Source organism: Artemia sp. Qi Xiang Cuo, chromosome 2, assembly GCF_049724085.1.
Source record: "Artemia sp. Qi Xiang Cuo chromosome 2, ASM4972408v1, whole genome shotgun sequence".
NCBI classification, from domain to species: Eukaryota; Metazoa; Arthropoda; class Branchiopoda; order Anostraca; family Artemiidae; genus Artemia; species Artemia sp. Qi Xiang Cuo.
The window spans coordinates 85,839,200-85,852,999 of NC_142795.1; the positions used below are offsets into that span (position 1 = coordinate 85,839,200).

General features: G+C 33.3%; 1 protein-coding gene across 4 annotated transcripts in view; it reads right to left on the bottom strand.

Moving 5' to 3' along the window:
* Positions 1–13,800, bottom strand: part of LOC148955734 (uncharacterized) — a 122,904-nt gene that overhangs the window by 103,579 nt on the left and 5,525 nt on the right. For 2 of the 4 annotated variants that reach the window (XM_089103812.1, XM_089103838.1), the window contains exon 1: positions 5,133–5,258. The exons of 1 other annotated variant lie outside the window; for it this stretch is intronic. The gene's annotated coding sequence lies outside the window, so the exon portion shown is untranslated. Of the gene's footprint in view, positions 1–5,006; positions 5,072–5,132; positions 5,259–13,800 lie in introns of those variants that run through there. One more of the 4 variants, XM_089103820.1, reaches the window with a different exon arrangement.

Here is a 13,800-nt window from a genome sequence, read left to right on the forward strand (position 1 = left end):
TTATTTGTTCTATTACTACTATTACAATTGCTCCAACTACTACTTCTATCACAACTACTGGTAATGTTAAGAGCGTTGAGATGAAAATTTCAAGAAGTACATGAATATACAGGTTATCAAAAGGGCATATTGACAATGTAATATCAATGGCTAATTGTATTAAGTTGGGCAGTAACTACCATTAACTACCATTGCTGTGACTACCATTAAAACTATTCCTATGGCTATGAAGGTGAAATTTTCAGAGAATATTTTGAAAAATTTATCTTGTGCAGTTGACCATCTGCCAACTGTATGCAGGTTGTCAAAAGGGCATATCAGAAATATCTTATGAACAGTTTTGTGTGAAATTAAAACTTACAAGGCTTTTTGTAGGGGATGATGAATTAACCAAAAGACAATATTTGCATCATAATACTATTGCTTCTACTCCTACAACTACTAGTTACTGCTACTAAAGCTAGGACTACTATTGTTAAATCTACTCCTATTGCTATTATTGCTACTCCAATAACTACTGCTGCTACTACTATTGCTAATAAACCTAAGGGTATTAATGCAAAAATTTTTGGGCAATATTAAAACTGTGCTGAAATAAATTGAAACAAACTATGCACACATAGGTTTTCAAGAGGATATATCAGCAATGCTTCAGGGCTGGTTGCTGGTATGAAGTTGAAAATTTCATCATGTGTTGAAGGGGATGTTGAAAACAAAACAAATGTGCAATGCAGATACTGCTAGTAATGCTACTACTGCTAATACAGCTATTGCTAATACACAAGCTAAGGGTCTTAAGGTGAAGCTCTCAAGGAATATTTAGGCAGATGTTGAACTAAATTAAAACAAACTACAATCATATAGATGGTAAAAAGGGTGACCAATTAATATCCCAATAACAGCTTACATTCTTAACTTAGACCTTTCAGGGTAAGTTGTGACAGATTTTGAACAAACCAGAAGACACTATGTGTATACTTTTAATACTACTTGTATGATTACTGCAACTAATGAAACTAAGGCTAGAAATAATCATAGCTAGTTATAACAACTATTGCTACAACACAAGCTAAGGGTATTAAGGCAAAGCTTTCAAGGAATATTTAGGCAGATTTTGAGCTAAATTAAAACAAACTATGATCATTTAGATTGTAAAAAGGGTGACAAAGCAATACCACAATAACAGCTTACATTCTTAAGTTATACCTTTCAGGGTCAACTGATTTTGAGCTAACCAGAAGACACTATATGTATACTTTTAATACTACTTCTATGGCTACTTTAACTAATGGCGCTAAGGGCATTAAGTTGAAATATTTAGGGGAACTTTCAATTCAACAAAAACTATACGAATGCAAGTATTAAAAGGGCATATAAGCAATATCATAGGCAGCGTTGCTCTATCATAGCTAGTAATATCATTGATATTTTAAAGGAGCTAATTTGATTTGAAATTCAAAGTTCTAGTACCCTATTTAAGAGTCAAAAGTGTTTTGAGGTTGATCAGCCTTCCTCTTTAGCTCATAATTTTCCTAAAACTTCCAATCAAAATTTTAAGATTGCCATTTTTTTCAGAATAGATGAACAGTCTTGAAACTGTATCTCTAGGGCTATTGTGTAAGTTAACCCCTCACAGTTATGCAATCTATCCATTATGTTTAAAAACAAAATGTTACCTTAATATTAAATCAAAATACACTGTGTGTATGCTGGTTGTCAATAATACATTTCAGTAATATCCCAAGAATGACTGAGGGTATTATGTTCATACTTTTGGGGCAACTTCTATTACTGCTTCTGCTCTTAAAATTTAACTAAGTCAAGAGTGTAAGTGTATCCAAGCTGTAAAAGAGCATAGACAGAAATATTTGCAAATGGAATCATTTTATTTTTCAGGTGAACTAGAGGAGGCACAAAACTAAATTAAACAGTACTATTTCTGTCCAGATTTTTAAAATGGTATATTTTGTTAAAAATTGTTGAAAAAGTTTCTCCAGCATACAAATAGCAGGCCAAACTATGTATTCTTAAAGAAAAACCAAAAAGATTTGAACTATTATTTTCATTTTCCCTGAGAAAAAAATATGTCAATATACAACAAACAGAAATTAATTTAGAAAACTTCTTCCATAAAATAAGTTTTTCAAAGAAATTTAGAGAACTCTGTCCAACCAAAAATGAGCAAAATAGAATCAAATAATCTAACAAGTTTTAAACTACACAAATCAGCACTGATAAATAAATGAAACCAAAAACGAATAGAAATTACAATAAATAACTGAGTCAAACTCAAACAAGCAGAAATTACATGGGTAGGGCTCAAAACCACTATGCACACTGAGGGCCAGAACATAACTTGCACTTTACTGAAGAAAAAAAATTAAATGTTTTCACTTTTATAACTTTGATAAATCAAATACTATTAAGATCTTAGGGAATAAATATCAGCATATGTAGATTAAACTGACAATGCACATTCATTTGTATTTTTTTTTTCAGTAAAGTGCAAAGTATGGTCTGGCCTTGGGAAGCCATAGAGATTTTGAGTCCTATTCTAATTTCTGCTTGTTTTGAGTTTGACTCACCTATTTATTGAATTTCTATTTGTTTTGGGTTCCATTTATTTATTGATGCTGATTTGTGGTAGCTTTATACTTGGTAGATTATTTGATTCTATTTTTGCTAATTTTTGCTTTAATTGAGATCTTTACTTTTCTTTGAAAAACTTATTTTGCAGAAAAGCTATTTTAATTAATTATATTATAAAATAATATAAATAGTCATACAGATTGCTTTTCTGGTTTTCAACCTTAAACATATATGATGCACTAAAATGCTTTACAGGAGACACTATTACTACCTCATTTCTATATAGAGAAAACAATAAAAGTCATACAGATGACTTTTACATCATACAGTTATAGATCAGCCAAAGAAAAGCTACATAAACAACTTTTTATACATCATACTATTATAGAGCAACCTAGATAAAGTCATACAGATAACTTTTTATACCTGGTATGGTTGTAATTATATATTTTTATTTCTAGAGAAAAGATTATCATTACTTCTATATTTTTGAAAATCCAGCTGAGGCTAACAATGCCCCCTGATGTGAAGAGGCCCTTTTCACTGTAAAGAAGCTTGCACAAATGAAATTCATGAGCACAATAGTTTACAAAAGCAATTTAGTTTCATGGTGAAGATAATTTCTTAAAGCAAACATTTTTATGAAGATTATATTAATGAACATTAATTTAAATTGTAATCTGTTTTCAAGTAGGTTTTGTGGAATATTTATTCTCTTAAATAGGCTAACAGATGTCTGGACTTTATTTGATTCTAAACTAAAGAAAGTCTGGGCTATTTAGTTAAAATAGGTGTCAGATGTGTTAAAGATTTTTGATGTGAAAAATGGTATTAAAGATTGCAATGAATATTAAACTTCAATACAAAGAGCAAGGGATGATTCATTAAAATGTTAGACAAAATACATTATACTGCACAGCATCCATTTAGAGAAAAAAAGTAATACCTATGACTTAGAGCATCCTAAATAAAGTAACATATTACTTTTTGCCTTGTTTTATTGTAGGGTAGCTTAAATAGTCATGCAGATGACTTTTTAATAGAGACTAAAATTATATTATACAGCAGTATGAATAAAGTCTTACATATGGCTTTTCAGGTTTTCTGCTTAAACCTAAATGATACACTAAAATGTCATACAGAAGACATTATACTACCCTACTTATACATTGAAAAAACAACAAAATGTAATACAGATGAGTTTTTAATATATCATTTTATTATAAGCCAGTGTGAATAAAGTCTTATACATGACTTTTTACACATACATAATGCTTTATAATAGTTGCTATTTTTTCTATATATAAGTGGGGTAGTATAGCCTAATGTCTTCTGTATGACATTTTAGTGCATCATATATATTAAGGAAAGAAACAAAAAGTCATCTGGAAGACTATTTATACTACTTTATAAATCAAAGAGTAATCTGTATGATAATATTTAGGCTAGTCTATTATAAAGCAATATAATAAGTCATATGTATGACTTTATGTAGTTGCTCTATAAATGAAATCATGTAGGCCTATAAATAAGGACATCCACCACATGGCTAATATGGGAGTAAAGTTTGTTTGTAATGCAAGTGGATGTTATATTTTGATTGAGGATGCAATTCTAGGTATATATTTGTACAATCGGGGGGTGGGGGTATATATTCTGTGAATATATAGGTTGTAAGAAATTCATGAATTTCTTAGAAAAACAAAGGAAAGAAGTGAAGATAAAGGCTCTCCCCATGCAAAATGCATTGACTAAAATTATTCTGTATATTATGGAGTAAGAATTGTTTTCTTAATATGTTTCCTTATGTCCAGCTGGACTCCTAAGCTTAAAATACTGGTTGGCTAATTTAAAGATTTGTATAGGCCTATATATACAATGTCAAATTAGCCATCCCATGGTATCCCTATAAAAAACCATCTCTATGACTTTTTTGTTGTTTTCTCTAGGCTATGTATCAGTGGGGTAGCATAATATAATTCCTTCTGTATGGCATTTTAGTGGATCATATATATTCCAGGTCAATACCAGAAAGTCATCTGTATAACTTTATTCATAATGCTTTCATGTTTAAGATCATACAGAAGACTATCATTCTCTATGTTTAGAGGAATACACATTAGGCTAGCTATTGTTATTTATTTGACTTTACAGTGCTTTCTATATAGAGTAAATGATAATATTTGTTGCCTAGTATATAAAAGGATCAACAACCAAAATAGTACACTGTTGTAAATCCCTGCCCAGTATAAAGTAGGATTATAATTGCTTAAGTGTACTAGGCTATAGCCTATGTGCAAACTTGCTTCCAAAGACTAGGCTATAAAGTACCATCAGAACAGGGTGAATCAGAAATTGCAAGTGTAAAAATTCTCATTTAAGGAAAGAATAACATAAGGCATTTAAAAGTAACCTACATTCACCTTGTCCTTATGTCACTAATGGAACCACGTAGGCTATTCGTTTTCTGATGATCCCCAAGGAAGGCATTTTTAAGTCTACAGATCAAATGAGGGACAGTGAAAATTCTTTAAGCCTCGTACCTTTTGTAAATTAGGTTAGGTCTCAACTTCTTATTTATTAAGACTTGTAATCCACTCAAAAAGGGTACATCAAATTTCTTTTTTCATCTTCTTTTTCAGTATGATTCCTAGGCAGGGTTGCCAACTTTTCGGTCCGTAAATATGTCCCCTGAGTATCTAAATTTATGTCATTTTCAGTCAAAATATGTCCATATTTCGTCTTAAATATGTCCAAAATATGTCCATCTTGAAATATCAGAACCTAGAGGTTATTTTTTTATCAATTGGGATATTGACCAAAAGATGGAAACATCTTTCAAAGCGGCCAGTCAACATCAAATATATTGATAACAAAAAAAACATTCAATACAAGCACAAAACTCATAAAAACAAGTAAACACTAAAAATAGTTTGTGGGAGCTTAAGATTAGTCTTCTAGCGAGAATTCATCTTGAAAATTATGTTCAGCATGAGAGTCAGCCTTATTTCTTCCTTTGCTAGCTATTGGCCAATCGGAGTATTTCTTGTGCATTTCAAAATGTATAATCCAGGATTCCAGCAGCATTCCAGAACGCCAAATTAGTTGCTTGACATGCATTAAACAACTAGTCGTTTGCATTAGAAGACCATTACGTAATTTGGTTTTGATGTTACCAAGTAGCGTAAACAGTTTTTCAGCAGCTGCTGAAGAGTGTGGCAGTCCACATAATGTTAGCATAAAATTACAAAGATCCTTGTATTTTTCTTCATCCTTGGCAACCTTACATTTTCTTAGGGCAGACCAGAAAACTCATGGATTTGCTTACTCAGAACGGAAATTGAAAGTTCGAGTGCCCTTTTTCAGTGACCAAAAAGAATGGAGGGCAACTAAGCCCTCTCTCACGCTCACTTTTTTCCCAAAGTCACCGGATCATAATTTTTAGATAGCCATTTTGTTCAGCATGTTCTAAAAATACAATAACTATGTCTTTGAGGATGACCCCCTATGTCCAATTTTTACATATAATATTGGTTATTGGGAAGTATACAGAAGTTTTCAGGGCAACTTTATCTGGTAGTTGGATAGGGGGGTCTGGTTGTACGTGAGAGGAGCTGTCCATAAAAGAAGAGACATTACTTAAATCGGGATGTCGGATTTCCGAGTATTATTCAAAAAACAATAAGAAATTAAATACAAAAACGAATTTTCAACTCAAAGTAAGGAGCAACGCCAAAACTTAAAACAAACAGAAATTAATACTCACATGATTGGGTTCGCCCCCTAGTCATTACCTCGCTCTTTGCGCTAATGTTTTTTTTTTTTCATCAGAGCTATTTATTCTAATTAAAGGCATTTGTGATTAAGGGGCCATTCTTAGAAAACTGGAAGAAAATTTGAACTTTGGCGTAAAGAGCGAGGTATTGACTAGGGGTTACGTAAGTTAACTCGTAAGTTACATCAGATCAATAGTACGCGAAAGCCATATAGCCAAAAAAGTAAAATTATTATGCAAATTTCGTTTTAATTATTTATGTACGGTGAGCCAACATCAAAGCTGCATTAATTCAAAAACGTTCAGAAATTAAATAAAAAAAAACAATTTTTTTTTAACTGAAGGTAAGGACCGATATTAAAACTTAAAACGAACAGAAATTATTCCGTATATAAAAAGGGCTGTCCCCTGCTCAAATGTATATATATATATATATATATATATATATATATATATATATATATATATATATATATATATATATAATTTTTAAAGTGATTTCCCTATGCTTTCCCTCCTTAATGTGCAAAAATATAGTAAAAACTAATTATTTTATATGCATTTTGCCATGCATCACTCTTTTTTCAACTAGTATAACCGTAAATCAAATAATTAATGTTGACGAAAGCAAGAAACGGGGAAACATATGGGAAAAATACAATATGTCTATCTATACGTCTGCATATTAGAGTCGCTGGGAGGTAAGTATAGCGAAATCGATTTCAAAGTTTGATAACTTCAATTTTTGCATATTATAAACATAGGAACTGTCTTATTAACATATCTCCTCTTCAATAGCTCCAATTTTAGGCTTATACTATTTATATTACTTTATAGTATTATAAACTAAGTAAATATGTATAGTATTTATGTATACTATTTATATTTACAACTATATGTATATATATATAGGTACTTATGCGGTACCCACTTCTATATACTATATAAGGAAACCAGACATGTGAGACCCGTCAGTAATTTTTTCGCAGTTCATATTATTGACATACGAATAAAGTAAACATTCCACTCGATGCCTTTTTTTATTCTCTTTCCAGATGGAAGAATCATTTTTGTCAGATATGAATTCTACCCCCACCCCTATATATACCAATTCAGGGTATATATTTGCACATTAGGGGGAGGTTGGGTGTAAATTTTATTTCTGATGTACATGGGAGGTAAGTTTAAACTTTGCCCCCCCCCCCAACGTGCAAATATATGCCCTGAATTGGTATATATAGGGGTGGGGGTAAAATTCATTTCCGACAAAAATGATTATTATATTTGGAAAGAACATAAAAAAAGGCATAAAGTTGTATGTTTACTTTATTCGTAAGTCAATAATATGATTTGCGAAAAATTTACCTATATTGGAAGGAGAAGAAGAAATTTTTCTTGAAGCAAACATTTTAAGAAATTTAAAATAAATTTTCTTGTGAAATATTATCTCAATTAATCAGCAGTTGTACCGAACCAATCCTGCTCAAATCATCCTCAGGGCTATACTGTGGTGTTTCTCCTCCCCATAGTATAGTGCAGACGGTTTGATATCATTGTATTATCCCTTCTTGTTTTAGTTTAAAGCTTTTCCCAATAGGCAATGCTTAGAAGTCCTCCAAAAAAAAGTCCCCCCAGATCCCACCCCAGATACCTGTGAAACTGATACTCATTTTGGCTGGTCAAGCTCACTATCTCAAAGCTCAAATGATAGCTCCAATTCTGAGAACAGGACAATGATCATCGTAGGGGCTAATGTCACTATAAATGATGATAATCGGCTTCAAGAGGTCCTTTCTAGAACCTCTAAAAAAGGAAAAAATTCTCCCCACTCAAAAGCATTTTCCCTCTCCCTGCTCTACATCCTCCCTCCCAACACTTATGAATTTACCACAAAATTTATCCTACTGCCCCCTTTGAAATAAAAAAGATTAATGCAATAAGGGTCGCAATTTTCAAACTTATAAAATCAATGTTATCTCTTAATATTAACCGTGATGGACCTCTGCTAATAGCTGTCCTAGATAAGAAATCAGCAGACACAATAATTAACCTAAAATCCCATCTGAATACCCCAATTAATGCATCTAAATGGAACCCAAAACAATCACCAGCAAAAATAGTAGTTTATAATGTTCCCCCAGAAATATCCATTCAGGAGTTAAAAAAAGGGCTCTCATATAGGGCTGGCTACATAATCCCAGTTGAAGATGTTACCCAACTTGGTAAACCTAACTCTAATGGCCTAAAAACAAGTAGATCCTTCTTATTTACACTGAAGGAAAAAATTAATATCCCAGAAAAGTTATTCCTATTTGGGAAAATCAAACCACACAAGGAATACAAACCTAAGCCCATCCGGTGTCAGAAGTGTCTCAAACAGTGACACATAACAAACAAATGCAATGAAATTCTCCTAGAGTGCAGTAATTGTAAAGCAGTTAATCCAAAAGAGTTGCCAACTTCCAACAACACTCAGCCTACATGTATCACTTGCATAAACCGACATGAATCTACAAATAAATCACTATGCCCTGGCATATAAGAAAAGAGCACTAACACTCCAAATAGTAACAGAGAAAGCCATCCCATACCCCTTTGCAGCAATGGAAGCAAATGCTGCCCAACAATACCAAATAAAGCCCGTAATGAAACCAACGAAAACCTCCAAGTCAAACGCCCCAAATGTATCACGTACCCCGTATAAAACACCATCTTCTAAGCCCCCTAGCTCATATCCCTATCAGAGAAATCACCAAACCAACAAGCCTCCTTGTCCGGTGAGATGAGGTCAGCCTGCCCCCCCCTCCCAAGAAGAAACAAACCAGAAACACTACCAGGAATTAATCCCTTAACTGACAAACAGGATGCACAACCAAAAATGCAATCTCCAAATATATGCTTATTCATTCTAAACTGTAATGCACTTCAGGCCATGAACAGACATCAACTACAGAAAACAGAAATCTTTGCAGAATTGGCAAAAATCTACATCCCTGATGATATGCTCATTCAAGCCAAAAAAGATCCTGCTTTACAGTTAACAAAACTGAACATTGATACACAGTCATATGAAAAATAAATCAACAACACAACACATATCAATACTCCAGTGGAACATAAGATCACTCACAGAAAATAAGTTACATGAACTAATATCTTTTATGAATAATAATTCCATTAATATTGCTTGCCTTCAGGAAACTCATTTAACCCAAAATCAACAAATTAAGTCTCTGGGATACACTATCCTGAGAAAGGATAGATCATCAGAGAGAAAAGGAGGTGGAGTAGCTCTATTAGTTAAAAATAATATAAAACTCTGTGGCATCAATTTTCCAGATCTTGCTAATGATGTTGATGCAATTGGTATCAGTGTTTGGCTGAATAATATAAAAAACCTACATAATAAGCTTTTATAACCCTAATGGCCAAACTACAGATGCCATGGATTTCTTTAATTATATAAATAATTCTAATATGTTAAAAAACATCATTATTTGTGGAGATTTCAATGCCCACAGCCATTTGCGGGGAAATAAGCCAGCAAATATAGCTGGTAAATTGATTGAGTAAATGACTTCAGATAATAATGAATTAGCAGCTGCTACCCCACCAAACCTGAATACTTATTTAAACCCCAAAAGTGACAGATTCTCCACAATTGACCTAAAAATTGTGTCATTAAATATTTTGAATAAAATTTATACGAATAAAATGGATAGTCTATGTACTGACCACTTTGCTATAGTGTGCTCCCTAAATGAACCTGCTGAAACTCTACCACATACCTCCAAATATATCAACACTAAAGCAAATATGTCTATGTTCCAAAATAAGCTAAATGATGAAATCACAAGTTTCACCCAAAATTCATACATTTCAAACACAACAGTTGATACACATGCTGAAGTATTGACATCTTTACTAATAAATACAGCTAATCATGCTATCCCCAGGACAACACCTAAGAAAACCTACCCTAAACACATTTCTAAAGCGTGGTGGACAAATGAGTGCCAAAATAAATGGAGAATAAAAAAGGCAGCTAGGACAGAATTCATAAAAAAACCATCACCTACTACATATTTAAAAACATTACAAGCAGAATCTAATCTAAAAAGGACTATAATAGATGCTAAATATAATTACTGGAATAAGGTTGCAAATAATCTCTCCAGAGAAACACATGAGCCAATTATACATAAAGTCATAAGCCACATCTGTGGGAAAAATATTTTCCCAAACCCACTCCTGTATGAGCTTATGCATAATAATACCCATTATGACAATGATAATGAAAAAGCTAAGCTATTTGCAACTCTTTTTGTTAATAAGCTAACATCAAATAATCGAAGCAAAATGTCCCCTATTCCTATGAACCCAAGTTACCAACCACGCCCAGGATCCGAGTATATAAGTAGTCCATTTTGAATCCAGGAAATGAATAATGCAGTACATCATATTAGGACCAAAACTAGCGGCAGCTATGACAATATACACCCTACATGGATAAAGAATCTCACCCCTTCATACAAACAAGAACTGCTAAATTGTTATAATCACGCTTGGGCATTGTCTAAGTTCCCCAATATATGGAAATGTTCGTCCCTCCTACCAATCCTAAAGAAAAATAAACCCAAAGAGAACCCTGAGTCCTTTAGGCCCATAATGATTAATCCTGTGATGGGGAAAATAATGGAGAAAATGATATATCAGAGACTCCTCTGGTTTGTTGAAAAAAAAACAATATGATCCCTCCCACTCAAACTGGATTCAGAAAACACCACTCCTCAACAGATGCTTTCATTTTTCTAACAAATTCAATAAATAAATCATTCTCAAAAAATAATGTCCTAGTTGCAGCTTTCCTAGATTTTGAAGGGGCATATGACAATGTGAACCACCAAATCCTTTTTACCATACTTGCAAACCTTGGACTACCCCCCAAGCTAGCATCTTTTATAAAATCTTTCAAAGAAGTGCGAAGTTTCATTGTTTGTGTTGGTTCAGCCTCTTCACCCCAAAAGACAACAACCAAAGGCCTACCTCAGGGAGCAGTCCTCAGTTGCCTCCTGTTTGCCCCATATCTCTGGGGACATGAACCTACCCCACACGAATCTACAATATACTGACGATCTGGTGCTATGGTCATCTGGCAACACCTTTGAGATAGCACAGTCAAATCTGCAAAAGTAACTTTTCCAATTTGAAAAATTCTCTCAACATTCAGATTTACCCATTGCACCTACCAATTCAAAAATAATCCAATTTCACCGGAAGCGAAACCATGTTAATGCATAACTAACTTTAAATAAAACAAATATTCCAGAAGATAATCATATTAATTACCTAGGTCTCATGCTTTACCAAAACTTAATTTCCACCTTCACATTTCAAACACAATAAAAAAAAATGCTATAGAAAAACAAATATACTAAAAAGACTTCTTTCCACACCCTGGGGCTATAAGGAGAAAACCTTACTCCAGTTTTATAAATCACATATAAGACCCCATATTGACTATGGGCTCATCGTCTATGGTGCATGTGCAAAGACCCAGATGCAAAAAATTTAAACAACACAAAATTATATAATACGTCTCATATTTGGTCTTAGGAAACCCACAAGCACCAAGTTTCTGCTTATGGAGAGTGGATTAACAACAATAAGGGAGAGAAGTAGCTTTCTCTTGACAAAACATCTTACAAAAATTGAATCAAATAGCTCACACAGCCTACATAATTGGTTAAGAAATCCAGCCATGTATAGAGGCATTGCAGATGAGTATGCCAACATTCAGAAGAAGTTCCCCGTACCAGCAAAGTCTATTGCACCCACTTTCCCCCAATCCCCTGCATGGAATGGGTCAAGTCCCATAATAAATACTGATTTCTCAAAGTGGACTAAAGATGTAACCCCCATCGCTTTTGTCCAGAAAAAATTTGCTGAACTTAATACAATTAACTATAAAAATCACTTCCAAATATTTGTTGATGGGTCAAAAATGAATGAGAAAGTAGCAAGTGGTAATTTCCTTCCTCACCTGAAAATTGCAATGGGCGAGAGCTTATATAATAATTTATCTATAATGTCTGCTGAGTTAAATGCCATAGTTATGGCATTAGAACACATTAAGGAAAACCAACCTTTAATTGCAAATACAAATAATATTATTGTATATTCCAACTTTTTATCCAGCCTTGAGTTGCTGGCCTCAGCTCCCCAGTATAAGTTGGACATTGACACTTATCATTGTCTCAGTATTATAGATAATCTTGCCTCAAGTGGCATAAAAACTTATTTTCAGTATATTCCTAGCCACTCTGGCATAAGTGGTAATCATCAGGTTAATGAAATAGCAAAAAATGCTATAAATATTGACCAGCCAAGTGCGAGACCAATCCCGATTAGAGATATTTACCGATGGAGGCTATCAGATATTAATTTTAAAAAGATCTACTGAAAGAATCGAAAGATCTACTGAAAGATATCTGAAAGTATTTAATAGTCATGAGGCAATCAAGCCAGTTGCTCTGTAGCCCACAGAGTGAAGCAAAAGGAAAAGGGCTAAATAGTATCACTGAAAAGCCCGCCTGCTGTTAAATAGAAGAAAAAGAAGTATTGTGTTTAAATTCAGCTAATTTTTGCTGAATTTTTTTAAATTCAGGTGAATGTTGAAATTCTCTCAACATTCAGATTTACCCATTGCACCCACCAAGTCAAAAATAATCCAATTTCACCGGAAGCGAAACCATGTTAATGCAAAACTAACTCTAAATAAAACAACTATTCCAGAAGATAATAATATTAATCACTTAGGTCTCATGCTTGACCAACAACTTAATTTCCACCTCCACATTTCAAACACAATGAAAAAATGTTATAGAAAAGCAAATATACTAAAAAGACTTCTTTCCACACCCTGGGGTTGTAAGGAGAAAACCTTACCCCAGTTTTATAAATCACTTATAAGACCCCATATTGACTATGGGCTCATTGTCTATGGTGCATGTGCAAAGACCCAGATGCAAAAAATTGAAACAACACAAAATGATATAATACGTCTCATATTTGGTCTTAGGAAACCCACAAGCACCAAGTTTCTGCTTATGGAGAGTGGATTAACAACAATAAGTGAGAGACGTAGCTTTCTCTTGATAAAACATCTTACAAAAATTGAATCAAATAGCTCACACACATTACATAATTGGTTAAGAAATCCAGCCGGGTATAGAGGTATTGCAGATGAGTATGCCAATATTCAAAAGAAGTTCCCTGTACCAGCAAAGTCTATTGCACCTACTTTCCCCCAATCCCCTCCTTGGAATTGGTCATTTCCCATAATAAATACTGAATTTTCAAAATGGAATAAAGATTTAACCCCCATTGCTTTTCTCCAGAAAAAATGTGCAGAATTTAATACAATTACCTATCAA